Genomic DNA, 26,950 nt, shown 5'->3' with positions numbered 1-26,950 from the left:
CATAGAATCTACAGAATCCCTACACTGCAGGAGGTGGCCATTCGGCCCAACAGGTCTGCACTGACCCTCTGAAAGAGCATCCTACCTAGGCCCACTTCCTTACCTTATCCCCGTAACTCCACCTAACCTGCACATCTTTGGATCGTGGGAAGAAACCGGAGCACCCGCCGAAACCCACGCAGACACGGGGAGAATGTGTAAACTCCACACAATCACCAAAGGCCAGAATCGAACCTGGGTCTCTGGCACTGTGAGGCAGCAGTGTTGGTCAATGTGCCACCTGTTTTCTGAAGAAGTGAAAATTGCAGAAATATGAAGGAGGAGTGAGGAAAAAGCTTGGGCAGACTCGGTGAGGGGAACTGCCTCCTGCTGTGCTGCACTTACTCTTCTGTGATTTTGGAAAACCGTCAGAACATCATCGCCAAGCTGGCTTTGTTCTCACAATCTTGCTCCTTTCCCAATTGACCTCTTCCGTTTCTTGCTTGGAAAGCACTCCGAGACAAGACAGTGCTTTAAGATGCAAATTGGTTGGCAGACAGGAGGAAGAGGAGGGCTAGTCTGATTTTGGACTAATGGATGTGGTTCTGGCCACAGTGTAATACCTCAATGCTATAGGTTTGCTGGTCAGAACAGAGACTCAAGACCTGGGAAGTATATCAGTGTGTTGTGATACTGCCTGGGTTGGATATGACCTTTGTTGCTTTTTAGATTTCAAGTGCATTTTATTTCATACAACAAATAAATCTGAAACAAAAATTAATTTGTTATGCATGTTTAAATATTAAAATAATTATATTTCTTTTGTGCAATTGAAGCATTTTATCTACACTGGATGTGTGCATGTTATTTCGAGTGACAGCTTGAGCTGCCTTCCATATATAAAACCGAAACCGAGTCATTTGGAACTGCTTGATGTCAAGTTTATTTGTTTTAGAAATCCCACATTTAAAGGATGATAATCTAAGTAAATTTACCAAACTTCAAGCTTTTAATGTATATCCTTATGTGTTGACTTGGAAATATTCAGTGGTTAGTGTCGAAGACATGTCAACTAAATATTTGTACAGCGTTGATTCATCCCTATGACTAAAGGTCAGTTAAAAAGGAAACTTTCAAACAACATAGTGTTTCTGTATCATTTTAATTATGATCTTTACTATTATCTCTCTTGCCCTCTTTCCTCTCCATTATTTCTAACTATTTTATGATTCGGTTTTCAGTTCTAGTGACGGAGATACACCTGAAATGCCACAGTCCTCGTGTCTTCTCAGCTGCGGCATGATCTGCCATCTAATTCTAGCATTTATAAATGCATATTCAATGCCTTTTACATAATGTCGAGACCCAAGGAGCTATACTGGAAGAACAGTGCATACTGAGCGGGAAGCAGGACATAACCGAGATATTACCATATTTGTTTATATAGATTGAGGGTGCTTAGCAAACAAATGAAAATTATTTTGGAAAATAGCATTAAGTCACATTGCACCAGCTCTTGAACATATCTGGATAATTCTCAAATGAAAAGTGCTGTGGAGTTGATTGAGAATGGAGAGTAAAACTCATTGGATTTCGAACATGCTGTACGTTGAACATTCAATTAGCGGAGAGTGCTGGGGATCAGGGTATGGAGCCAAAGCTTGGAGTTTTCCCACAAGGAAGGAAGGAAAGACTGGAGGATGAGTTGCTCTGAGCCACGTTCATGCATCTTCAAGCGGAGGAAAAGTATTTGCCATCCTCACAACTGATCAGTGCAATAATTAAGATCTGGCGTTGAATTTGTGTATGGAACAAGGCACAGCAACTAAATCCCAATAGAGGCGTCCGTAGTCATTCAATTAGCAGAGAGGAATGGGTGAGGCTGCTCAACGCGGCTCCGATGGCAAGTGTAGTTATCAATGGAAGGAGATCGGAGTACTTTAGGCTCTACCGTGGGACCAGGCAGGGGTGCCCCCTGTCCCCCTTGCTCTTTGCACTGGCGATTGAACCTTTGGCTATGGCGTTGAGGGAGTCAGGGAGATGGAGGGGTCTGGTGCGGGGTGGGGAGGAACATCGTGTATCGCTGTATGCGGACGACCTGCTGTTGTATGTGGCGGATCCAGAAGGGGGAATGCCGGGGGTGATGGAGCTGTTAGCGGAATTTGGGGGCTTCTCGGGCTATAAGTTAAATTTAGGCAAGAGTGAGGTATTTGTAGTACACCCGGGTGATCAGGAGGAGGGAATTGGGAGACTCCCGTTTAAGAGGGCAGTGAAGAGTTTCAGATACCTGGGGGTGCAGGTGGCCAGGAGTTGGGGGACTCTCCATAAGCTTAATTTTACCAGGCTGGTGGAACAGATGGAGGAGGAATTTAAAAGGTGGGACATGGTGCCGCTATCGTTGGCGGGTAGAGTGCAGTCCGTCAAAATGACAGTTCTCCCGAGGTTCTTGTTCCTTTTTCAGCGTTTGCCCATCTTTATCCCTAGGGCCTTTTTTAGAAGGGTGACTAGCAGCATCATGAGCTTTGTTTGGGCGCATGAGACCCCGAGGGTGAAGAGGGTCTTCTTGGAGCGGGGTAGAGATGGGGGGGGGGGGGGGGGGGGGGGGGGGGGGGGGGGGGGGCTGGCGTTACCCAATCTCTCGGGGTATTATTGGGCGGCCAATGTGTCGATGGTGCGCAAGTGGGTAATGGAGGGGGAGGGGGCAGCATGGAAACGGATGGAGAGGGCGTCCTGTGGAGATACAAGCCTGGGTGCCCTGGTAACGGCGCCGTGGCCGCTCCCTCCTATGAGGTATACCACGAGTCCGGTGGTGGCGGCTACCCTCAAGATTTGGGGGCAGTGGAGGCGACATAGGGGAGAAGTAGGCGGCTCGATGGAGGCTCCGTTAAGGGGGAACCATAGGTTCGTCCCGGGGAACATTGATGGGGGATTTCAGGGTTGGTACAGAGCGGGCATCAGACAGCTGAGGGACCTGTTTATTGATGGGAGGTTTGCGAGCCTGGGGGAGTTGGAGGAGAAATTTGGGCTCCCCCCCGGGGAACATGTTCAGGTATCTGCAGGTAAAGGCATTTGCTAGGCGGCAGGTGGAGGGATTCCCTTCGCTTCCCGCGAGGGGGGTGAGCGACAGGGTGCTTTCGGGGGTCTGGGTTGGAGAGGGGAAGATATCTGATATCTACAAGGTTATGCAGGAGGCGGAGGAGGCGTCAGTAGAGGAGCTGAAAGCTAAGTGGGAGGGGGAACTGGGGGAACAGATCGAAGACGGGACATGGGCTGATGCCCTGGAGAGGGTTAATTCTTCCTCCTCGTGTGCGCGGCTTAGCCTCATCCAATTCAAGGTGCTGCACCGGGCCCACATGACTGGGACGAGGATGAGTAGGTTCTTTGGGGGTGAAGACAGGTGTGTCAGGTGCTCGGGGAGTCCAGCAAACCATGCCCATATGTTCTGGGCATGCCCGGCACTGGAGGAGTTCTGGAAGGGGGTGGCGAGGACGGTGTCGAGGGTGGTGGGATCCAGGGTCAAGCCAGGATGGGGACTCGCGATTTTTGGGGTTGGGGTGGAGCTGGGAGTGCAGGAGGCGAAAGAGGCCGGTGTGCTGGCCTTTGCGTCCCTAGTAGCCCAGTGAAGGATCTTGCTACAATGGAAGGATGCGAGGCCCCCAAGCGTGGAGACCTGGATCAATGACATGGCGGGTTTCATTAAGCTAGAGAAGATCAAATTCGCCCTGAGAGGGTCGGTACAAGGGTTCTTTAGTCGGTGGCAACCTTTTCTCGACTTTCTGGCTCAACGATAGGGTACGGGGACAGTAGCAGCAGCAACCCGGGGGGTTGGGGGGGAAGGGGGAGGGAAAAGGTGTGGGGTGGGGGGGGGCGGACGATGACTATGTTTGTTTATTTAATTTAAATTTATTTTTAAGTTCTTCTGTTGTTCATTGGGGTTGGGGGGTGGGGGATGGGATACATGCGTCGATACGGTCTGGGGGTGATACAGTTATTATGGGTTATTTTGTTGCATTTCATTGTTTGTCGTTACGTTTTATATTTTCTGTAAAAAATTCCAATAAAAATTATATATATCCCAAAAAAAAAATTAGCAGAGAGGGTGTCCTACAGGAAATTCTAATCTATCTGTATTGTAGATATATTTGAAGTTATATAAGTGAAATAAAACTACCCATTCTCATTTAAAATTTAAAAAGTGGACACTCTCCAATTAAGCAGGTCTCGCTGTTACTTCTGAGTCACACTTGCTGGGAAAGGGCGCCATGGGTGCCAGCATCTGCCCGATATCTTGGACATCTGTAAACCAATGCACCGAGTATCAGAAGGCTAATCAAACACGAGGGCTTGCAGTTGAACTTAGCGCACAGAGCTCAGCAACAAGAGCACTGATCAATGATGTGTCTCGCCAGCTGAAGGGCATTGGTAACTATATCATCCCAACTGTTACCATCAACTAACCTCGATGAGGAACTGACCTGTGGTTCAGCCCCTAACTCAGCAGTACATTTATGAATAATAAAGGGCATCATCTTTTTTCACTCTTTGTTTTGCCGCTGCTTAGCACTCTAATGTCTGTGGTATCACTAGCTCCCAGAGTTTGGAAAATGAAATTGCTACATTATTCTTTAATAACTGGGTACAACAGGGACACGAGAAAAATGCTGCTCTTGGCTGCCAGCTGAGATCAAGGGCTATACAGTCAGCACCTTGCAACACATTTACAAATTAACAATATGCATTTTTTTTAATGAATATGCTAAGGTCAGCAATTCCCACTGTGGTCATTCTTACAAACTTAATTCTTGTCCTGAGCAGAAGCGGATTCATCTGTCACTCCAGTAATTTAATCATTTCAGTTCATCCAATTATCCAATATAATATGCAAATGAAATGAACAATTGCCTTAGCATGCTAATTGCATTCATCAGAATAATTAAATCAGAGTAGAGTGGAAAGTGTAACGGAACCATCGTAAAACACAAGCAGATTCTTTAATTAAGGCTACAAAAATTTAATTAGGAACCATAATCTGCCCTTAAAGTGATGAAAAACCCCAGCATGGTAGGGGGCATTACTCTTAATACAAAGTTTTCCCTCTTGAATCTACACTCAACATCATGGGACCTTTTTTACTTAGCTAACTGTGGCAGATTGCAGCTCAATGGAGCATGTTTACAAGCTAATTATGCAGTGCTGCAAACCTGTTTGCACAATAATCCTTGGGTTACTGTGTGATTTCAGGCTCTGCTGTAAACCACCACAAGTTGCTTGCTCAGAAGGAAAGAGAGGATGCTTTGTGGAATATTTTAGTACCATTTAGTCTTACGGAGGCTGTAAATGCCATCATTTCAAAATATTTAGCAAATTAATTGTCATTGAGGGGAAATAAAGCCTCAATTTTGCTGACTTAATCATCACCGTGTGCAGAAATTGGAGTTCCACCATCAAGTATTACTGAATGTACTGAAGAGACCAATTTTAAATATCATGAATTCATTAAGTAAATCACCAAGCATCTCCAACCTCCCTCTGCCTCTAAAGTCCTCAACAAGTTGTCACGTACAAATCTCTGCCCACATGATTCACAATTCCTTGTTGGAATCTCTTCGATTAGGTTTCCATCCCTCCTGCAGCACTGAAACTTGATCAAAAATGATATTCATTCTCTTTGCCTGCGTTGGATTATCCCCACTTATCCTCCTTGGCATTTGACACTGCTAATGTCACAATCCTCCTCCAGCATGCCGCCTCCATTGTCTAACTCAATGGATTTACCCTTTTGTTCCGTAGCAAAGGGTTTCACTTCCAGCCCTCTCACTTGTTATCTTTGACATTCCTTAAGGATCTATTCTGGGCTTCACCTCTTCATCTACGTGCTTCCCTTGGTGAAAGGATCCGCAGACACTTTGTCAGCATCCACTTGTATGCTGATGACCCAAACTCTGTGTCGGCAGGCTGCTTGTTCAACATCCAGTCTTGGGTGGAACATAATTGAACACTGAAATACTGAAGATCAAAGTTACTGCCATCCGCTGCCTTCACAGCCAGTCTCAGGTTGAATCAGATTGCTTGGAACCTCGGCACCTTTTCGAACCTGATCCAAACTCCCAACTCCAAATATTCTGCATCATGAATTCTGCTTAGTTCGTCCATGTAACGTTGCTCGTCTCAGCACTTACCTCAGCTTAATTACTGCTGAAACTCTCCTCTGTGTCTTTGGCACCTCAAAATTCAACAATCCCAATGTTCTTCTAGCCAATCACCCTGCTTAAACTTCAGCTCATCAAAAACATTTTTGTCTGGGCAGCACAGTGGCGCAGCGGGTTAGCCCTGCTGCCTCACGGCGCCGAGGTTCCAGGTTCGATCCCGGCTCTGGGTCACTGGCTGTGTGGAGTTTGCACATTCTCCCCGTGTCTGCGTGGGTTTCACCCCCACGACCCAAGGATGTGCAGGCTAGGTGGATTGGCCACGCTAAATTGCCCCTTAATTGGAAAAAATGAATTGGGTACTCTAAGTTTATTAAAAAAAACATTTTTGTCTATTTTCTATCGTGCAAAAAGTTCCATGTGCCCATCACATTATCCCATTTCTTTTTATTCTTTCATGGAATGTGGGCATCACCGGCAAAGTCAGCATTTGTTGCCCATCCCTAATTGACCTTGAACTGAGTGACCATTTCAAAGGGGTGTTAAGAGTCACATATTACAGTGGGTTTGGAATCACATGTAGGCCAGACTGGGTAAGATGGCAGATACCTCCCAATGGTAACTATTATCAAGCCTAGCTTTATATTTCCAGATTTGTTCATTGTATTTAAATTCCACCAGCAGCCATGATAACATCTGAAGTCATGCCCCCAGCCTGGGTCTCTGGATTACTAGTCCAGCAACATTACACTATGGCATCATCTCCCCATTAGCTTTACTTTGGCTCTTGGACTGCCAGTGTCTTAAATTTAAAATTCTTATCTTAATGTTTAAACTTGTTCATGGCCTTGTCCTTCTCCCATGTAACCGTCTTCAACCCTACAACCTCTGGCCCCAGCAGAGAATTCTCCATTCCTCCAACTCTGGTGTCCGGTGCCACACGGCTTCCTTTACCCAAATACTGGCAGCTATACCTTCAGCTTATTACCAACCCGGACTAGATTCAACAGAAGCAAGGATACTGGATAGAAACTGCAACATTGTATTTTAATTTTATAAGACTGTAGGAAAGGATACCTCATTCCAGGAGTGTTTTCACGCAAAATAGGGATATGCATATTAAAACAAACTTTATTACTAACACAGTATTAAATTATCTTTAACGTCACACAAGAAAAGAGCTAACAGTTACATCTTACACAATGCCTTTTTTCTTAAATCAAGGGGCAATTTAGCGTGGCAAATCTACCTACCATACACATCCTTGGGTTGTGGGGGCAAGTCCCTTGCAGGCACGGGGAGAATGTGTAAACTCCACACGGCCAGGGTCGAACCCGCGTCCTTAGCGCTGTGATGCATCAGTGCTAACCACTGTGCCACCGTACTGCCCAAAACAATACTTTTTAAAAAGAAATAAATTTAGAATACCCAATTATTTTTTTTTCCAATTAAGGGCAATTTAGCGTGGCCAGTCCACCTATCCTACACATCTTTGGGTTGTGGGGGTGAAACCCACGCAGGCACGGGGAGAATGTGCAAACTCCACACATACAGTGACCCAGGGCTCGGATTCGAACCTGGGTCCTCAGCACATAGGCAGCAATGCTAACTAACTATTGTGCCACCGTGCTGCCCCAAACAGTGCTAATCAATAGTGACACAATAACCCTTAACTGCTATCTTTACTTCCGCTCAAACAACAGAAACATCTCAGGATACAATCCAGACTACGATTAGTTAGCGGACTCAGGAATACTTGCAGCAAAGAGATGTCTTTTGAGACTGTGTAAAGATAAAACCTAGGACTCAGGAATACTTGCAGCAAAGAGATGTCTTTTGAGACTGTGTAAAGATAAAACCTGAACCCTGTCAGAACAATGCAGAATGTCTAACTGTAATTCTTCAAAACGGCTTCTCAGCTTGCCTTCCACCCACAGACTGACTCTGAACCTCAACACCTGACTGCTTCAGCTCTTGGCTCCTTCCATTAACTACATCATCTTACTAACCGAACACAATGTCTCTAATTGACTACTCCACAGGGAACCCTCTTAATATAAATAAAAAACCATTAGCCCAAACTTTTATGATGTTTTAATTGCACCTATGGCTCCAAACGGCCTCACTGTCTTGCAAACCAGGATTTTAAAAAACATTAAAAGGAAAGTCGCCATAGTTTCAGGTGACCATAGGCTACTTTCCCCATTGAGGGGGAGAGCTGACTGGTGGTGATTTAACCTGAAATCCCCACACCTCAGGCAAGGAGCAAGGTTGAGAAGGCGGGCCTTCATGAATAACGAGGAGGTTTAAAAACATTTACAGCAGCAGTCGTACAAAACACTAACCCAAGCTTTTAACCTTTACTGCATCAAATACATATAAAACAATATATCTGAAATATATCTACATTCATCACAAGCTGCCTGTTAAGTAATGGGTTAAGAGACATTGCAATTAGTTGTCTCATTTATGTTAAGTGTTCAATGATTGTCTCATTTATGTTAAGTGTTCAATGATTGACACTGATATGTAAAGGGGCTTCAGGTGGATTCTGGAGCTTGTGATGAAATGTAGAGTTCTGTGCAGAGTGAGTTTGAACCATTAAAGGTATGTTGGTGAAAAAGGAGCTGAACTCTTGCCTCTTCATACCACAGCATCTAGTACATGTTAACACTGCCTGGTCATTATGTTCTAGAATGTCCTTCCTAATTGAAACTGACTAGCAAGATGCCACCTTCAGTGGCTTCTGTTATTATCAAGGACTGTAAAAGTGGTGAACAAAAACATCAGAGAGTATCTAAAGCAGTCCTGAAATTAGCAATACTGATAAAAGATCTTAAGTAGAATATAGTAAAAATATGTTTTCTCAAACACAGAACTAAAACCATATTTAATTTAAATAAAAACTGATATATTAATTTATTCTGCTGGGTGACTTAGCAACGCTGGAACAGAGGGGTTATTTGATCTTTTTAAAAAACGAATTCTCGTGATTCTGGCATTACTGGCGAGGCTGGCATTTATTTCTCAGTGTTTAAGGTGGCGTTAGGCTATTTTCTTTCAACCACTGCAGGTTTTGTCATGAATGTGTTCCCACAATGCTAGGTAAGGACTTGTCGAATTCTGAGCAAGCCAGTTGCAGCAACTGAACAATGTGCTGTAATAATGCAAGAAGTTAACTTTGACATTGCCTCCCCTCCAGCCTGCAAGCTCTGCCATGGAGAAGAGCAACTGAACTTTCAGGAAAATTCTAGCCTTACTTCAGCCTGTCTTGGAAACAGATCAGCGTTCTTTCATTATTAATGGGTTCAAATTCATGACGTTTCCCCAGCCAATACCTTTGCGATAGCACTGTCGGTACAAGGATTACAATGGTTCAAGGAGAAAGCCCATTACCTTCTCACAACAACTAGAACTGGGCAATAAATGCAGCCTTGCAAGTGACACCCATATCATATGAATAAATACAAAAATGCAATTGCTACTAGTTGCCTTCATGACATTTAACCTTTCGGATGCAAGAACAAAATAACAGGGCGGTCACTGAACATGCCAGCATCAGATCTTTGTTTGAAAAAAAGTTTCCAATTTAGAGGCAATTTAGCCTGGCTGATCCACCTACCCTGCACATCTTTGGGGTTGCGGGGGTGAAACCCACGCAGACATGGGGAGAATGTGCAAACTCCACACGGACAGTGACCCAGGGCTGGGATCAAACCCGGGTCCTCAGCGCCATAGGCAGCAGTGATAACCTCTGTGCCATCGTGCTGCCCTACTGGATCACTAAAAATAAAGCATTCCAGAGGCAATACTTTGCTAACTTCTCTTATACTTTCTAACCAACAGGTGGCCTTTCATTGAACACCAAATTCAAAACACAGCTGTCACATGAACAAATACACATTATACATATGGCAGCACTGAAATGGAACTGATTACATAATTGTAGATATGCACTCCTCACTAATAAACAAATTTGTGCAAATAGCAAGCAATAATAGGATATGGATGTAACTTCTTGATTCCCAACACCTAATTGGAATGAATTATACAGGTGTGAGGAATTTTCTGACTGTGAAATGATAAAAGGTGCAACAGAACTAGTCTAGAGAGGAGACAGCTTGCAGCTAAAGCACTAATAGAAGACCGTGGAAATGAAATCTGGCACTGGTTGAAAGACAAAATAACACAAAAATCCATTGCAAAGTACAAGGTACTTGTTGTACTTTATACACCCAGGTGTCTGTTGGAAGTGGTCGGGAAGCATTGTGCAACAAGCATCAAATGGCTTTAGAATGGGATCGCAGATCCACAGTTGCAGTATCTCCAGCAAAAGGCACGGGCCATAACCCAGAGGCCTGGGTTTGTTATCAAGCTCCTCTTGTAATATGATGCTTTTTGCTGGCATCCTGATGCTTTGCTGGATTATTTGATCACTTCTGAAGTAACCATGTCTTAATGGGCTCATATTTATTTAAGACTCTCCTTGGCTGATGCGCCGTAACTGCTAGAAATCAGAGGAAATTCCTCATTAAATAGCTTAATGGTTTATTTTGATATTATACTTAGAACGCACTGAAATATGAGCGTGGATTTTCGCATCAAACAACTTTAAAAGCAAGTTTAAAATGACAGAATTGCAAGGAGGAGACATTGATGAAAGGTGGATTCCCCTCATGCCTAAGCTGTTAAATGCTTTGAATACACAGCCTGAGAGTTTGGTGGAGGCAGGTTCAATCAAAGGATTCAAAAGTGAATGAGACCATTACCTGAAAAGGAAGATTGTGCAGGGTTATGGGAAGAAGGCGGGAGAACAGCACTAAGTGAACTACTCATTCAGAGAGATATGAATGGCCTCCTTCTGCACTGTAATAGTTCTGGGATTCTCTAATAATGCAGGGCTCAGCCATACAAACCAAGAAGGTGCCAGGTTTGATTTTTGCTCTTAGTTGCTTTAATAGATTTCAATGGGAGTTATGATAGGATCGTGCGCATGATACTCCAGATAACCTGCTCATCAAACGCTGCCTACTCATGCGGAGTTACAATTCCATGGTCATTGGCTGTCCCAGTGAACCTTCTTCATATGGAAGCTAAGAACAGGGCTGCCCAAACTGTGGGTCCCGACAGATGAGATTTTGGGATTGCGTGCACTGAGGCAGCAATGGCGGCCAAGGAGCTTGAATTGAGTGCTAACAGTTGTGAGGCCTCTTATATATTTTTTTTAATTGTAGGCATGGCCGAATGGACAGATATTTGAGACCTGGTTCCTGCTGAAAAACAAGGCTGTGAAAAGGTGTTTTAAAAACAAGGGGCTGGATTCTCTGCACCCCGACGCCAAAATTGCGGCTGACGCTGGGGCTGAGAATCTAGTTTGACACCGTAATCGGGCCCGGTGGCGTTTCGGTGATTCTCCGGGCACCGAAAAGCGGCGTCACCGGGGAGTACGCCGCGCTGCCAGGGGGCCAAAGCCAGAGGCCTGCTTAGCAATCCTCCGCCCCCGACAGGCCGAGTTCCCGACAGCATGGAACTAAGCTGCTATTGCCGGTCGGGATGCTTGCGTAGCAACTGCTGACTCAGTCCGCGGCCACCCTGCTCGGGAGGGGGGCGGGCAGATCGGAGGCCAGGGGGGGCCTTATGTGCGGCGGGGGATTAATGTGTGGGGTTCGAGGATGCGGCCGATCGGGAGGGGGGGTCTCTTTCTTGGGTCTAGCTCCGGGGTCCGAGTCCGGCATGGAGCATGGCGCGGCCGCTGGAGGCTGCCGCCATGCGCATGCGTGGCCTCTGACCCGGATGTGCGGGGGCCAGTATCTGCAGCAACAGCTGCGAGATTCACTCCGGGTCCCTGCTAGTCCCCTGCAGGGCTACAAATTTGTTTAATCTGTTTGTTAATTGCAGGAGTAAAACTACTGTTTTGATGCCGGCGTGGGGACATAGGGCTGGATTCTCCCAAAATCGTAATTCGCAAACGCGCGGATATTCGGGGCACGGAGAATCGCCGGAGCGGTGCCGGGTTCGATTACGTCGTGAAATTTGATTCTCTGCCCACGCGCCAAACGCGATTTCAGTGCGGTGTTGCGGGGAATCCAGCCCATAATCTCAATAATGGAGAATCCAGCCTAAGTTATGCAATTTAAACATTTCCCACCATGCTCAACCTCACATTCCCCCACTTCGCAGCTGAAGCCCAACCCCACACTCCACAACTCTTATACCCTGCCAAATTTGGGCGGCACGTTAGCACAGTGGTTAGCACTGTTGCTTCACAGCTACAGGGTCCCAGGTTCGATTCCCGGCTTGGGTCACTGTCTGTGTGGAGTCTGCATGTTCTCCCTGTGTCTGCGTGGGTTTCCTCTGGGTGCTCCGGTTTCCTCCCACAAATCCCGAAAGATGTGCTGTTAGGTGAATTGGACATTCTGAATTCTCCCTCTGTGTACCCGAACAGGCGCCGGAGTGTGGCAACTAGGAAATTTTCACAGTAACTTCATTGCAGTGTTAATGTAAGCCTACCTGTGACAATAATAAAGATTATTATTAATTACATTTTCACCCTGGAGTCACGCAAAGTCTGGTGTATTAAAATGTATTAAAAGTCTGGTGTCTCACTGGGAAAACGTTTGGCCTAGCCAATGAGAGTGGTTTTACCAAGGAAGACTTCTCACCCAAGTCCATTCTTCAGCCGATATTCCTACAAGCCGACTTCTCATTTGGGATCTCTAGATAACGCACTATCCAGCAGAGATCTTCAGATAGAGTCCTACCCACCAAAGATTGTTAGATCGTTATCTATGGTGGGAACCTTGACTGAGTTTCTTTGGGGTCACGGAGACCAACTTTCGAGCCCTACCTGTTGCTCCAGACCAGTTAGCCCAATGTAGAAGGCTGTGGGAATACATTCATTGGAATTGTTGGGTTAACTCTCAGAACTGAGGCTATAAAACATATAAATTTCTGAACTGTTTGGCAAAAGGCACTTTGAATGTTTAAAAACATGTCGGTACTGATAAATACGCAACAGGAAATAAATCATACTTCTACCAATACCTTGTTATTATTTAAAAAAATAAATTATGAGTACCCAATTGTTTTTTTTTCCAATTAAGGGGCAATTTAGCGTAGCCAATCCACCTAACCTGCACATCTTTGGGTTGTGGGGGTGAAACCCACGCAGACACGGGGAGAATGTGCAAACTCCACACGGACACTCACACGGGGCTGGGATTTGAACCTGGGTCCTCAGCTCCTTAGTCCCAGTACTAATCACTGCGCCACATGCAGCTTTCAATACCTTGTTATATATTTTGCAATATCTAGAGCAGTGTTCTTCAAAGCCGGGGGCGCAACCCACGGGTGGGTCGCGGGCGGGTGTCGGGAAGGTCACGGAGCCGTTGTCCGCGGCGCTCCCGATCGCGCAAATCCCCGCGCAGCAGCTGGTTTTTCATAACGCCGGTTGCAAGCGGCCGGGAACATGTAAAAAAAAAACGCCAACATTGCGCATGCGCGCACGATGATCAAATCGACATGAGCAAATCGGGCACGCATGCGCAGTGCGGCCACTATTTGTTTGAACGGTTGCAGCTTTTTAATAAGTTCTGTAGTGGTTTTTATTCATTTATTTCATTCATTACATTTTTTTTTATAAGTTTGGGGTGAGGGGGTTTTTATTCATTTTTTTCATTTATTTTATTTTTTTTACAAGTTCGGGGGAGGTTTATTTGATAAAATTTTACAGGAAAAAAATTCAGAACTTTGGACAGATGGAGACTCCATACTTTTCGACACCAGAAGGCTTCACCTTCATCCAACAGGTTCCATTGGAGGGGCGTGTACGAAGGCCAAAGGGACCCAAAACCATTTCCTCCATTTTTGTCAACAGCAAACAAGGTAAGAGAAAATGGTGGGTCGCGCAGGTCGGCCGGCGTGGGTTGCGAAGGTCGGCCGGGTTGGGTCCCGAAGATTGGCTGGTTGGTAAAAAGGGGTCCCCGGAAAAAAAGTTTGAAGAACACTGATCTAGAGGCCGAAAGCAAATCCATGAAATTGATGGAATTAATCAAACTCAGAAATCACACATAAATGAACAGGGTTAAAAGATATGGAGTAAAAATGTATAACTTTTAAGTATAATCCGCCTTCGAATGTTGTTTGATTGTTTATTTTATGCTGTTGAAATTCTTCTGAACAGACATACTAACGTGGGGCAGGCACCAGGTTTGCTGGATTTTGTACACTCGAATTCCAGGTCTCCACTTCCCAGTGTTTCCTATGATTCATTCTGTGTTAAAACAGCCCACTGATTGATTCATCTGGTCAGAAACCATGACATATTTAAAAACAATGAACATCAAAGAGTGCAAGTATACTAATGTAAAAGGGGTCAGGCATGTGATCAGCCTTCCCCTCCCCCCAAAAAAGTGATGAAAAAGGAGATAAAGACAAATGGATAGAATGACAGCAGGGAGTCAGAAAAGGGGGTTAAAAAAAACCTTCTGCATCTGTCTCATTATGTGTTCGTTTGCTCATCTATCCCAAGGCAATGATCATAGAAAGTGGATTGTAGAAGGGGAGGGAAAAATTGGGGACATATACAAGTGACTGGGGTGATGAAGATCAAGGAGAACTGGGAAGTGGAGTTGGGAGGGGAGATTAATTTGGGAGTATGGAGTAAGGCACTGCGTAGGGTCAACGGGACCTCCACTTGTGCAAGGTGGTGCACAGGGACGAGAATGAGTGGGTTCTTTCAGGGGGCAACAGATGAGTGTGAGGGATGTGGGCGGGGGCCAGCAAATCAGGTGCACATGTTTTGGGGTTTCGAAAAATTGGGAAGATTCTGGGCGGGAGTGTTTGCGGTCTTCGCCAGGATAGTGGAGGAGGAGGTGGACCCGGACCTTTTGGTGGTGATATTTGGGGTTTCAAAGAAGCTGGAGCTCATGAAGAGGAGGTAGGCCGATGTCTTGGCCATCGCCTCTCTGATTGCACGGCGGCGAATTTTGCTGGAGTGGCGGTCGATTTCACCACCGGGGTAGCGGCACGGTTGGGTGACCTGTATGACTTCCTGCGATTAAAGAAGATAAAGTAGGTGTTAAGGGGCTCCTCAGGGGGGGTTTGAGGAAAGGTGGGGGATGTTTGTGACTGTGTTTGAGCTGTTCGGTGCGGGGAGGGCGGGTGAAAAAGGGGAAAAATCTGTACAGATTTATAGTTTAAAAAAAATAAATTTAGATTACCCAATTTATTTTTCCAACTAAGGGGCAATTTAGCATGGCCAATCCACCTACCCTGCACATCTTTTAGGTTGTGGGGATGAAACCCACGCAAACACGGGGAGAATGTGCAAACTCCACACAGACAGTGACCCAGAGCCGGGATCGAACGTGAGACCTCGGCGCCGTGAGGCAGCAGTGCTATCCACTGTGCCACCGTGCTGCCCACAGACTGTATAGTTGATTGTTGGGAAGTATGTTTCCTGGGGTGTTTATTCACTGTAACCTGTTTTGATACGTGTTTGTAACAAAAAACATTAAAAAAACATGAAAGTGGAGTAGTCTAGCTCATGGATTGAGGATATGTGATACTGAGGGATCTAGAAGGGAGGGGAAAAGAGGCGAGGGGTAGGTATGTTGAGGGGAGAAAGCATTGTATAGTTGTGCTGGCATCAGCTTACAATTATTCAGTACGGTTAGCAAACCAAACACCCAAAGGTTCCTCTCAAGTGGATGAGTGAAACCCTTAATGTGTGGAAGGGAAATTAAGAGAGGGCTGAAAGCACTATGGGACATGTCAGTTTTGAGAAGGATTTTGGGAATGAAATCTAGCAACGGTTAGGGGCTTAGCAAAGGAGTGCCAAGATTGTGGTGGCTAGAAGGCTGATGGCTCTGATACTGATGGTATTGTCGACAGGATCACTTTTTGGAATATCCACATATTAGAGTGAGACATCTAGTCTCACTTTAATATGCAGTTTCTCCAAGTATGCAAGGTATTGGGACCTATCCCCCTCACCTCGTAGAGCTCGGGCAAACATCATTCATTACTGGTCTCCACAAACGGGGACCAGACGGAACTGCACTCGTGAGGATCTCCCAGGGGATCAGAAGCCCCCTGGTGCATGCCCTTTGGGCAGGGTAGTACCCTGGCACTGCTGGTGCCACCTGTGCACTCTGGCATCACCACCTGGATGCCAGCCTGGCACCACCCAGGGTACCAGATTGGCACTGCCAAGGTTCAGGCGGGGGGGGGGGGGGGGGGGGGGGGTGCCCTGTGCGTGTGTTGTGGGGGTGGGAGCAGGGACCCCTCATTAGTTGGGGAGGTCAGGGGTCGTGTCGGGGCTCCAGAGATTGGTTGGCGCCCCAATGTCTTGCTACACTGAAGAGTTGTGGTGAGCGGAACCCCTCAGTGCAGAAAACAGGGCTCTGTGCATCCTCCAGGTTCCCCGCTGAGGCCCTCTATCTATCCCGTTTGACCTTTAATAGCGTGTTCGCAGGGAAATATGTGGCTAAACGCACTCGCTTTGGAACTTTGTTCCCATTTAGTTAAATTGCGCCCAATATTTTTTATACAAAATGTTTATACATTGAATAAAAAACATTCCACATATTCACTTCCAGCCTGGATTAATATGCAACAATTCTTGCCTCACTGTTCTGAAGGGAACAGTAGCAAAGAAACAGCGAGAAACCTGGAATTAATTTCTACATAGTCAGTAGAAAAGTCTGATTGCGATCTGGGAGTTCTGCAACAAAGAATTATACGTTGTGACTCTTTCTTTAGTGTAACTGAGACGAGGAGTGCTGCCAAAACTGATAGTTAACAAATTCTAAAGCAGACAAGATGAAAAGGAAACAAAAAGGTGAGGGAAAATTAAAGTTGTTATTTGGAAGATCAAGGGAAACATATTATCAACGGAGTTGTAATGGATGTAGAATCTATGAATGGCAGATCTAAACTCTCTGTCGGTTTGGTAAAGCAACCAGTGAGTGAAGCAACATAAACCCCAATGCCAAATTTAAAGCAGAAGGGAAAAGCCACAAGTATTTCATATATTTGTTCTTCCCCCATCCTATACTTTTCTTCTTCTCCTAAACTCATGTGCTCAATATATTTGCATAGAATTACAGAGTAAAAGGCCATTTGGCCTTACTGCACCTCACAAGCCTTCTCCCACTCTATTTCACTCAATCCTCTTCGTGTGACCAGCATAACTTCAGCAGCACCTTGTCCCAGGACCAAGAAGTGATGGAACAATATTTCAACGACTGGCATCTTCCCCCAAATCTAACTAAGACCAGAGTCTGAGTTTTCCATTTAGCAACCGACTGGCTAACAGTGAACTCCAGATCTCCTTTTGCAGCACACTGGTCAAAAATGAACCATATGGGGAAGCACGGTGACGCAGTGGTTAGCACTGCTGCCTCACGGCGGCAGGGTCCCAGGTTCGATCCTGGCTCTGGGTCACTGTCCGTGTTGACTTTTCACATTCTCTCCATGTTTGCATGGGTTTCACCCCCACAACCCAAAGGAGTACTGGCTAGGTGAATTGGCCAGACTAAAATGCCCCTTAATTGGAAAAAATGAATTGGGTACTCTAAATTTATTTAAAAAAGAACCATACTCCAAATACTTCAGTCACCGGAGTCGCAGCTTTACGCATTGTAAGCACCTGAAAAAGGTCACATAAAGAGTAAACATTATCTGAAAACTAGCAGGTACCAGTTGGGGATTCAGTGCGCGTATTCATGTGCTGTTAGCTTTGTTCTTGTGCCCTCTCCAGCTGAATACTTCTCTGTGTAGGCAGAGAGCAGCCACACTTGGGCAACATCCTTAAGACATCAATGGATTATCAGCAGTTCACTGAAATCAACACCTGTGCAATGTCTGCCAGTCCTGTCCAATATCCCACCTCTTGATGTGCAGCAGAAGGCAAAAATTCTGAACCTCACTGACGTCAACTCAGAATTGCCAATCCACAAAGACTGTCAGAACTTACTGAAAATGTGACTCAAATCATGCAAACTCTGTCTGGAGCTCAGCACGGTAGCATAGTGGTTAGCACGGGGGCAGCACAGTAGCATAGTGGTTAGCATCAATGCTTCACAGCTCCAGGGTCCCAGGTTCAATTCCCGGCTGGGTCACTGTCTGTGCGGAGTCTGCACGTCCTCCCCGTGTGTGCGTGGGTTTCCTCCGGGTGCTCCGGTTTCCTCCCACAGTCCAAAGATGTGCGGGTTAGGTGGATTGGCCAGGCTAAATTGCCCGTAGTGTCCTAAAAAGTAAGGTTAAGGGGGAGTTGTTGGGTTACGGGTATAGGGTGGATATGTGAGTTTGAGTAGGGTGATCATTGCTCGGCACAACATCGAGGGCCGAAGGGCCTGTTCTGTGCTGTACTGTTCTAAATAAATAAAAATCCGGAGAGCGATGCAGATTTTGACAAGAAGGACAAATATCACAACCTCTCAGCTGACACCAATATCACCAACAAGGGTCTTTTGCCAAGCCCAAAACAAGCAAGTTTGGGCGGTCTGATTATGGCTTGAGATCCAATGTTTGCTCCTCTCTGTTAATGCTCATTTATACATGTACTTGGACATTCAATTAAAAGGTTTTGTTTCAGTCACTTTAATATCACAGGTTTTCATTGAGGAAGGGAATCGTACATTTTTGTACAAACTTCCCTCATACCTTCACTTGAAGAATATTGCTGCACTGAACCCAGAATAGTTTCTGCTGTACATTTCCTTGACTGTTGATCAAAATGCATAAAAATCAATTACTTCACATTACAGGGGAATGCAATCCCATTCTCCCAGCAGCACGTTGTGCGAAATGGGAGCATTTTTGCAGAAAGAACTACAGCAATGCAGAACAGATTCGCTGATAGCACAGTGGTTAGCACTGTTGCTTCACAGAGTCAGGGACCTGGGTTCGATTCCCGGCTTGGGTCAGTGTGTGTGTGGGGTCTGAACGTTCTCCCCGTGTCTGCGTGGGTTTCCTCTGGACGCTCCAATTTCCTCCCACAAGTCCCGAAAGATGTGCTTGTTAGGTGAATTGGACATTCTGAATTCTCCCTCCGTGTACCCAAACAGGCGCCGGAATGTGGCGACGAGGGGCTTTTCACAGTAACTTCATTGCAATGTTAATGCAAGTCTACTTGTGACACTAATAAAGAATTTTAATGCATTAAAGGGATATGGTTGGGTGGGTGGAGGGGGGTGGAGGTGGTGGTGGGGGGGAATGTGGGATCAGGGTATTGAACCTGATGATCAGCCATGGTCATAATGAATGGCGTGCAAGGTTGAAGGGCCAAATGGCCTAACGCCTGCTTCTAATTTCTATGCATGTTTCTATGTATGTAAGCAACAGCAGCAGCATAACCTTCTGTTCCTTTCATTTTCATGTATTTATTTAGCTTCCCCTAACATGCATTTATTACTTTTGTCTCAACGATTCCACAGATAGCAAGCTGCACAATATCACCACTTTCTAGGTTAAGAGGTATCTCCTGAATTCTGCATTGAATTTATTAGTGACCATCTTATATTTATAGCCCCTAGTTTTGAATTCTCTCACAAGTGGAAACATCCCTACATCTACCTTATTAAGCCCATTCATAATATTAAAGACCTCACTTAGACTGCCTGTCTGTCTTCCCTTTTCTAGAGAAAGAAATGGCAGATTATTCAGTCATTCCTGATACTTTCAACAAGCAACATCTGGCGAATCATTCAAGCGGTCATGTCTAAGTACAGACTGACTGCACTTGGGGGGGGTTATTTTATCAGGTTGTGGAAGTTGGTTGGCGGTTGAACGGGGTGCTGTTCAAGTTGGAGGGAGCACCCCAGAGGGAGCTGACCTCCTTGGCCACTTCCATACACGCCGATTTGGTTGGAGAGGTGGTCCTCAACCTCCTGTCCTCAAGAGAGTTCACCTTGCTGCGGATCCTGCAGCAAGATCTCCAGGTAAGGTTGAGAGACAGGGGGAATCACCCCTGGAGACTGGCTGTGAATCAGTTTGTTCTGGTAAAGAGCAATCACAAAGCACATGCATTGAGAGGCCACGGGCACAATTCAGCGGCCCGGTCACACTGGCTTGGTGTTGAGACGTCTTGCAAGATTCAACGGAATCCCGTGAGACGTCGCAATCTGTATCTCGCCCTCACTGGGCGTGGATCTGGGTGGCTGGTGGGCACAGTGGCACCCTGGCTCTCCCCCCGGGCAGTGTCAGTTTGGCACTGTCAGGGTCCGTGGGGGGGGGGGGGTGTTGTGTCGGGGACCTCCCCAAGGTTGGGGTGGTGAGGGGCTTCAAAAACTGTGGGAGGGCTGCAAGGGGGTGGGGTGGGAAGACATGATCGGGGTAGCCAGACAAAATAGCATCCCGATCGGCGAGAAGTCTTTACCTGCTGGCCAGCCAAAGCTCTCCATCAGGAAATCACTAAGCAAAGCCTTTGCAGAGAGAATCTCCCGATGCAAGACAAAAATCAGCGACGTGCCTTTGAATATGGGATGTTTCTCCTCACTGCAGGTGCTGTTAAACACCCGCTAAACTTGCCATTCGGCGGACCTTAAATCAAGTCCTCTGACTCGTACCCCATGTTCCAAACCCAAAAGTGGTGGTCATTTTCCAGGGATCAAGGCAGTAATATTCCACCCCGTGTATCACTAGGGCACTCCCAGGCAGTACATTCCAGACCGTCACCACCCTCTGGGTAAAAACGTTTTCCCTCGCAGCGCCCCTAAACCTCCTGCCCCTCACCTTGAACTTGTGTCCCCTCGTGACTACTCTTCAACCAACGGGAACAGCAGCTCCCTATCCACCCTGTCCATACCCCTCATGATCTTGTATACCTCCATCAGGTTGCCTCCTCAGTCTTCTCTGCTCCAACGAAAACAACTCAAGCCTATCCAACCTCTCTTGATAACTTAAATGTTCCATCCCAGGCAACATCCTGATGAATCTCCTCAGCACTCACTCCACAGTGCAATCACATCCTTCCTATAATGTGGTGACCAGAACTGCACACAGCACTTCAGCTGTGGGATCACCAAAGTTTTTTTTACAACTCTCAACATAGCCTCCCTGCTTTTTAAGAAAAAAGTAATTTAGAGTACCCAATTATGCTTTTTTTCCAATTAAGGGGCAAGTTGGTGCGGCCAATCCACCTAACCTCAACATCCTGGGTTTAGTGAAACTCACGCAGACACGGGGAGAATGTGCAAACTCCACACAGACAGTGACCCGGGGTCAGGATCGACCATGGGTCCTCAGCGCCGTAGGCAGCAGTGCTAACTATTGCACCACCATGCCAAACTCCCCCCACCCCCGATTTTGTAATCTGTGCGCGACTGATAAAGGCAAGCGTCCCATATGCCTTTTTCACCACCCTGTTAACCTACCCTCCCGCCTTCAGAGATCTATGAACAAAGACGCCATGGTGCCTGCTTTTCGGAACTTCCCAGTGTCATGCCGTTCATTGAATATTTTCTTGTCAAATTTCTCCTTCCAAGGTGTATCACCTCACACTTTTTAGGGTTAAATTCCATCTGTCACTTATCTGCCCATTTGACAATCCTGTCTACATCTTCCTAATGCCCAAGACAATCAACTTCACTGCTAACCACCCAGTCAACCTTTACATCATCCGCAAACTTACTGATCCGACACCCCACATAGTCATCTATGTTGATGTTGTTTATATAAATGACGAATAACAGGGGACCTAGGACGGATCCCTGTTGTACGCCACTGGACACATGCTTCCAGTCACTAAAGCAGCCGTCTGTCATCACCCTCTGTCTCCTATAACTGAGCCAATTTTGAGACCACTTTATCAAATTACCTTGTATTCCATGTCTTCTTTATGAGTCTCCCACGTGGAACCTTGTCAAAGGCTTTGCTGAAATCCAAAAAACATCAACTGCACTACCTTCATCTCCACACCTGGTCACCTCCTCAAAAAATTCAATTCCATTTGTTAGGCATGGCCTCCCTCTGACAAAGCTATGCTGACTATCCTTGAGCAAACCTTGCCTCTCTAAGCGGAGTTAGATTCTCTCCTTCAGAATTTTCTCCAATAGTTTCCCTACCACTGATGAGAAAATGTGCAAACTCCACACGGACAGTGACCCAGAGCTGGAATCGAACCTGGGACCTCGGTGCTGTGGGGCAGTAGTGCTAACCACTGTGCCACTGTGCTGCCCACTTGGGCCATATTTTACTAAAATACACTCTCCCCCAATCTAAAATCTTTTTTTGCCACTTGTCTATTTCTTTGTTCATAGCAAGCTTAAATTGTACCTTGTTGTGGTCGCTATCACTAAAATGCCCCCCCACCAAAAGCTCAACCACCTGTCTGGCTTCATTCCCCAGAATTAGGTCCAGCACTGCTTGTTGGATCCTCTACATATTTTTTGTTTTGAAAATATTTTTATTAAGGCATATATAATTTTAACAATTTTCAAGAGGAAATCAGCAGCATTCAGGATACTGGCAAATTTCTACATTATTAAATGGATTAATATCAGTCTTGCATGTATCAAAAGTTTCATAGCTGGGCAGTGAAGGATAGAACATTGAAGTCAAATTTTTATCCATTTAGTATCATGTATTTGCAGTAATGATGGCGACACGGTGGCGCAGTGGTTAGCACTGCTGCCTCATGGCACTGAGGACCCAGGTTCGATTCCAGCTCTGGGTCACTCTCCGTGTGGAGTTTGCGCATTCTCCCCGTGTCTGCGTGGGTCTCACCCCCCCACAATCCCAAAGATGTGCAGGGTAGGTGAATTGGCCACATCTTTTGAAAAATATATACAAGGCCAAACGGTACAAACATTAATTTTGTGTTGGAGAAACAGGGCACCCTCCCCTCAGTACGAATGTACAGGGAGGGGGGTGGTGGGTACTCTGATTACTAAAACAGTTCACAACATGTTTCTACAAAAAAACAAATGGTACAAGCACTAAACTTTGCGCTGGAGCGACCAGATACCCTCGCCTCTGTATCAACAGAAGGGAAAGAAAAAGGGGGGTACGCTAAATTGGCCCTCATTGGAAACAAAATGAATTGGGTACTATAAATTAAAAAAAAAGGTATTTGCAGTAATGCAAAGTGCATATCGTGCACCTCTAACATCACAGCTCACATTCAGTCTGCTCCTTTATAAACACAGGTGAGCCGTCGAGTAATACTCTCCAAGTGAATACAATTAAAGCCTCATTGATGTGCAATTAACAATTTGGTGGAAATATGACAAATAATCCAAATAGAAATAATTAGATGCCAAATGAGGCTCTGTATAGGTTGTCAATTTCCAACATCTGTGTCATGGTAGGGGGTGTGGTCTGCTCAATTCTAGAGCATAATCAAAGTTTCACTGTAAACAGGACAATGTATAATATTTGAAATTTAACCTCATGCAGCAGTAATAGTCCTGCCAGTGGAGATTTTGACTTCAGCAGTATTATGTTTCTTTTGTCAAGTACCTGATTTTATTGTAGCACATGTGGAATTTCTGAACTTTCTTTCATTGAAAGACATTTCAATACCAGAACTTGAACATGATCATTAGACAAGACTTTTATCCGGCTCCTAACTTTGGTACTGACGAGGCTCCCCGTGTTAGTGTGCGAGTTAGTCATCCAATCGGGTAACGTGAACATTTTACTTTTTTAGCCACTTTTTTCTAATATTAAAAAAAGGACATTTCTAACAATTTACTGTTGCCGATAAATCCTCATGATGCTGCTGATGGCTGCTCAGCAGTGCTACCGAGTGGAGAACTGCTATCGGAAACAGAGTAAACCTGGGCTGTCACTCCTTTGGGACAGCAACGACTGATCACCCAGTGCAACATGAAACGAGGGAGCAGCATTTGCGTAACATGAGCCTCCACCTTTAAGCTGTAAGAGCAACATAAAATCGTGATTTGAAGGGTGTCACAGTGGCAAAGTGGTTAGCACTGCTGTCTCACGGCGCTGAGGACCCGGGTTCAATCCCGGCCCCGGGTCACTGTCCACGTGGAGTTTGCACAGTCTCCCCATGTCTGCATGGGTTTCACCCCCGCAACCCAAAGATGTGTAGGGCTGGCGGATTGGACACGCTAAATTGCCCCTTAATTGGAAAAAATAATTAGGTACTCTAAATTTATATTAAAAAAAGAGTTTGACTAATATGATTGCAGTGTTCCAATTCTTCAAGCAATTTTCCCCTATTGTGATCTTCCACCTATTCTCTGCCATACAATATTTATTTTGGGGTCCAAGTATGGCGCTCAGAAGGGGGAATATTTTAAATAGAAGTAGAAATGCAGAAATCCAGTTAAGTTCTCCGCAGGATTGCTTCGAGCTAGAACAGCATAAAGATTCGTACGGGTGTTAATCACTGAACTCAACGGATGACTTGAACCACTTGAGGGGAAATGGTCTAAACACTCGGATTTCAAAGCCCACTGACCCATGCAAACTGGGATTCGCATCCAGAGTCAATCTGCTGGCCTGAATGTTTATGAATGTTTTCATTCATCAGGAGCCAGAAAAATACAATGCCGCTATTGGGCAGTTACATAGGACAGGCAATGGCATGTCTGTCCTGGGTGGGTTGCAACTAATTAAAAGCTTCACTGCTTTTTTTTTGTGTAACTTTAATCTGGATTGTGCAAAAGCACAGTGTGTGGATGTCTAGTACCTGAAAATAAATCCTATTAGTCTAGCACGAGTTCCACACAATCTATATTGCATTCTATCCAATGTAACACGTTTACAGATAAAGCCAGCCATTTAGTCCCATTTTAATATGTCCATCCAAAAATATCCTATAGTCCACCTATTTCAGCATCCAATTTTCTCAAAAAGATCCCAGGATTTTTCACACTGACTCCTATTCCTAGAAGTCTATTCTCTGCGTTGTCATTTGTTGTGGGAAGAAGAATTTTCACACTTTGTCCTAAATGTTTACCCACTTAAACCTATTCTCCTTGGCCTGCACTTGCAATTTAATGTAAATTGGCAGAGTAAATTCACCCAGTCCCTCAACATCTTATGAAGAGAAGTCCAACTAAAATACGTCAGGTTAAAAAGTCATAATAGTTTACATATTTCACCTTCATAAGGAAGCAAAATCATGCTTTGACTTCAACGTAATGACCTGAACTGTGTTTTCCTGTCCTATACAATGCTTTTAGCTGAGGGCTCGGCTGTGAACTCGCTTCCTCTGAACTGGAGCTGAACAAAGGCCAGGTTAAACCGATAGATAGAAAATTTGTTCCATGGACCTAAATCGATAAGATTTTGAATATCGTCCTACCTGTAATCTGCCATTGTACAATCCTTTATATTTAAAGAAGCACTCCTTGCACATTTTACGAAGTGCACAATTCTTTGTCTTTGTCGTGTCTTCATCTTTATTGTTGTGTAAAAATTGGCAAAAGAAGCAAAGGAGAAAGGAGGAGAAACGTTTTCACTTAGTGAGTGGCTAGGATCTGGAATGTGCTGCCTGAGAGTGTGGTGAGGCAGGTTCAATCGAGGCCTTCAAGAGGGAATTAGACTATTGTCTGAAATGGAAGAATGTATGTGCAGGCATATGGGAGAAGGCGGAGGAATTACATTGCTTGTTCAGAAAGCCAGTGCAGACACGACAGACCAAATCGCCTCCTTCTGTGCTCTAACAATTCTGAGATTCCGTGGGTTATATGCACACATACGTAAAAGTGAAGCAGCTTAAAAATTTTAATAAGTATCTTTGAACTTCTTTTTTAAACCATAAAAGCAGAAGACCATAAAGGTATAGGAGCAGAAGTAGGTTATTCGGCCCATCAAGTCTGCACCGCCATTCAATGAGATCATGATTGATCAGATATGATAATCTTTAACTCCACTTTCCCACCTTACTCCCATAACCCATGACAGTTTATTGCATGCTTTGATGGTCTATTTGGAAGATTTGGAGGAGAGTGCCAGAAGACTGAATTAATATCAATGAAAGTATACTCTTTGGTCCAGGGTGGTGTGTCACTGGGGCATAGATTATTTTTTAAATGGGGAAAGGCGTAGGAAATCAGAAGCACAATGTAACGTAGAGTCCTTGTTCAAGATTCTCTTTCTTTTTAAAATTTAGAGTACCCAATTGGCAGCAGCGCTATTCATTGTGCCATCGTGCTGCCCAGGCAAATGCAATGTTAGCATTCATGTCGAGAGAGCTAGAATACAAGAGCAGGATGTACTTCTGAGGCTGTATAAGGCTCTGGTCAGACCCCATTTGTTGTATTGTGAGCAGTTTTGGGCCCCGTGTATCTAAGGAAGGATGTGCTGGTCTTGGAAGGGTCCAGAGGAGGTTCACAAGAATGATTTCTGGAATGAAGAACTTGGTCATATGAGGAACAGTGGAGGATTCTGGGTCTGTACTCATTGGGGTTTAGAAGGATGAGGGGGATCTTATTAAGACTTACAGAATACTGCGAGGCCTGGATAGAGTGGACATGGAGAGGATGTTTCCACTAGTAGGAAAAACTAGAGGTCACTACCTTAGACTAAACAGATGATCTTTTAAAACATAGCTGAGGGGGGCAGCATGGTGGCGCAGAGGGTTAGCCCTGTTGCCTGACAGCGCAGAAGTCCCAGGTTCGATCCAATCTCTGTGTCACTGTCCGTGTGGATTTTGCACATTTTCCCCGTGTTTGCGTGGGTTTCGCCCCCACAACCCAAAAAAAAGATGTGCAGGTTAGATGGATTGGCCATGTTAAAGTGGCCCTTAATTGGAAAAAAATGAATTGGGTACTCTAAATTTATATTTAAAAAAAGGAAAAAAAAACAGAGATGAGAAGGAATTTTTTCAGCCAGAGGGTGAT

General features: G+C 45.3%; 1 protein-coding gene across 2 annotated transcripts in view; it reads right to left on the bottom strand.

Moving 5' to 3' along the window:
- scaper (S-phase cyclin A-associated protein in the ER) overlaps nt 1–26,950 on the bottom strand; it is a 347,711-nt gene that overhangs the window by 27,069 nt on the left and 293,692 nt on the right. The window lies entirely within an intron of this gene.

Source organism: Scyliorhinus canicula, chromosome 24 (genome assembly GCF_902713615.1).
Source record: "Scyliorhinus canicula chromosome 24, sScyCan1.1, whole genome shotgun sequence".
Lineage (NCBI taxonomy): Eukaryota > Metazoa > Chordata > Chondrichthyes > Carcharhiniformes > Scyliorhinidae > Scyliorhinus > Scyliorhinus canicula.
The sequence above is the reverse complement of the archived record's forward strand: the minus strand, read 5'-3'. Positions and strand labels throughout refer to the sequence as shown.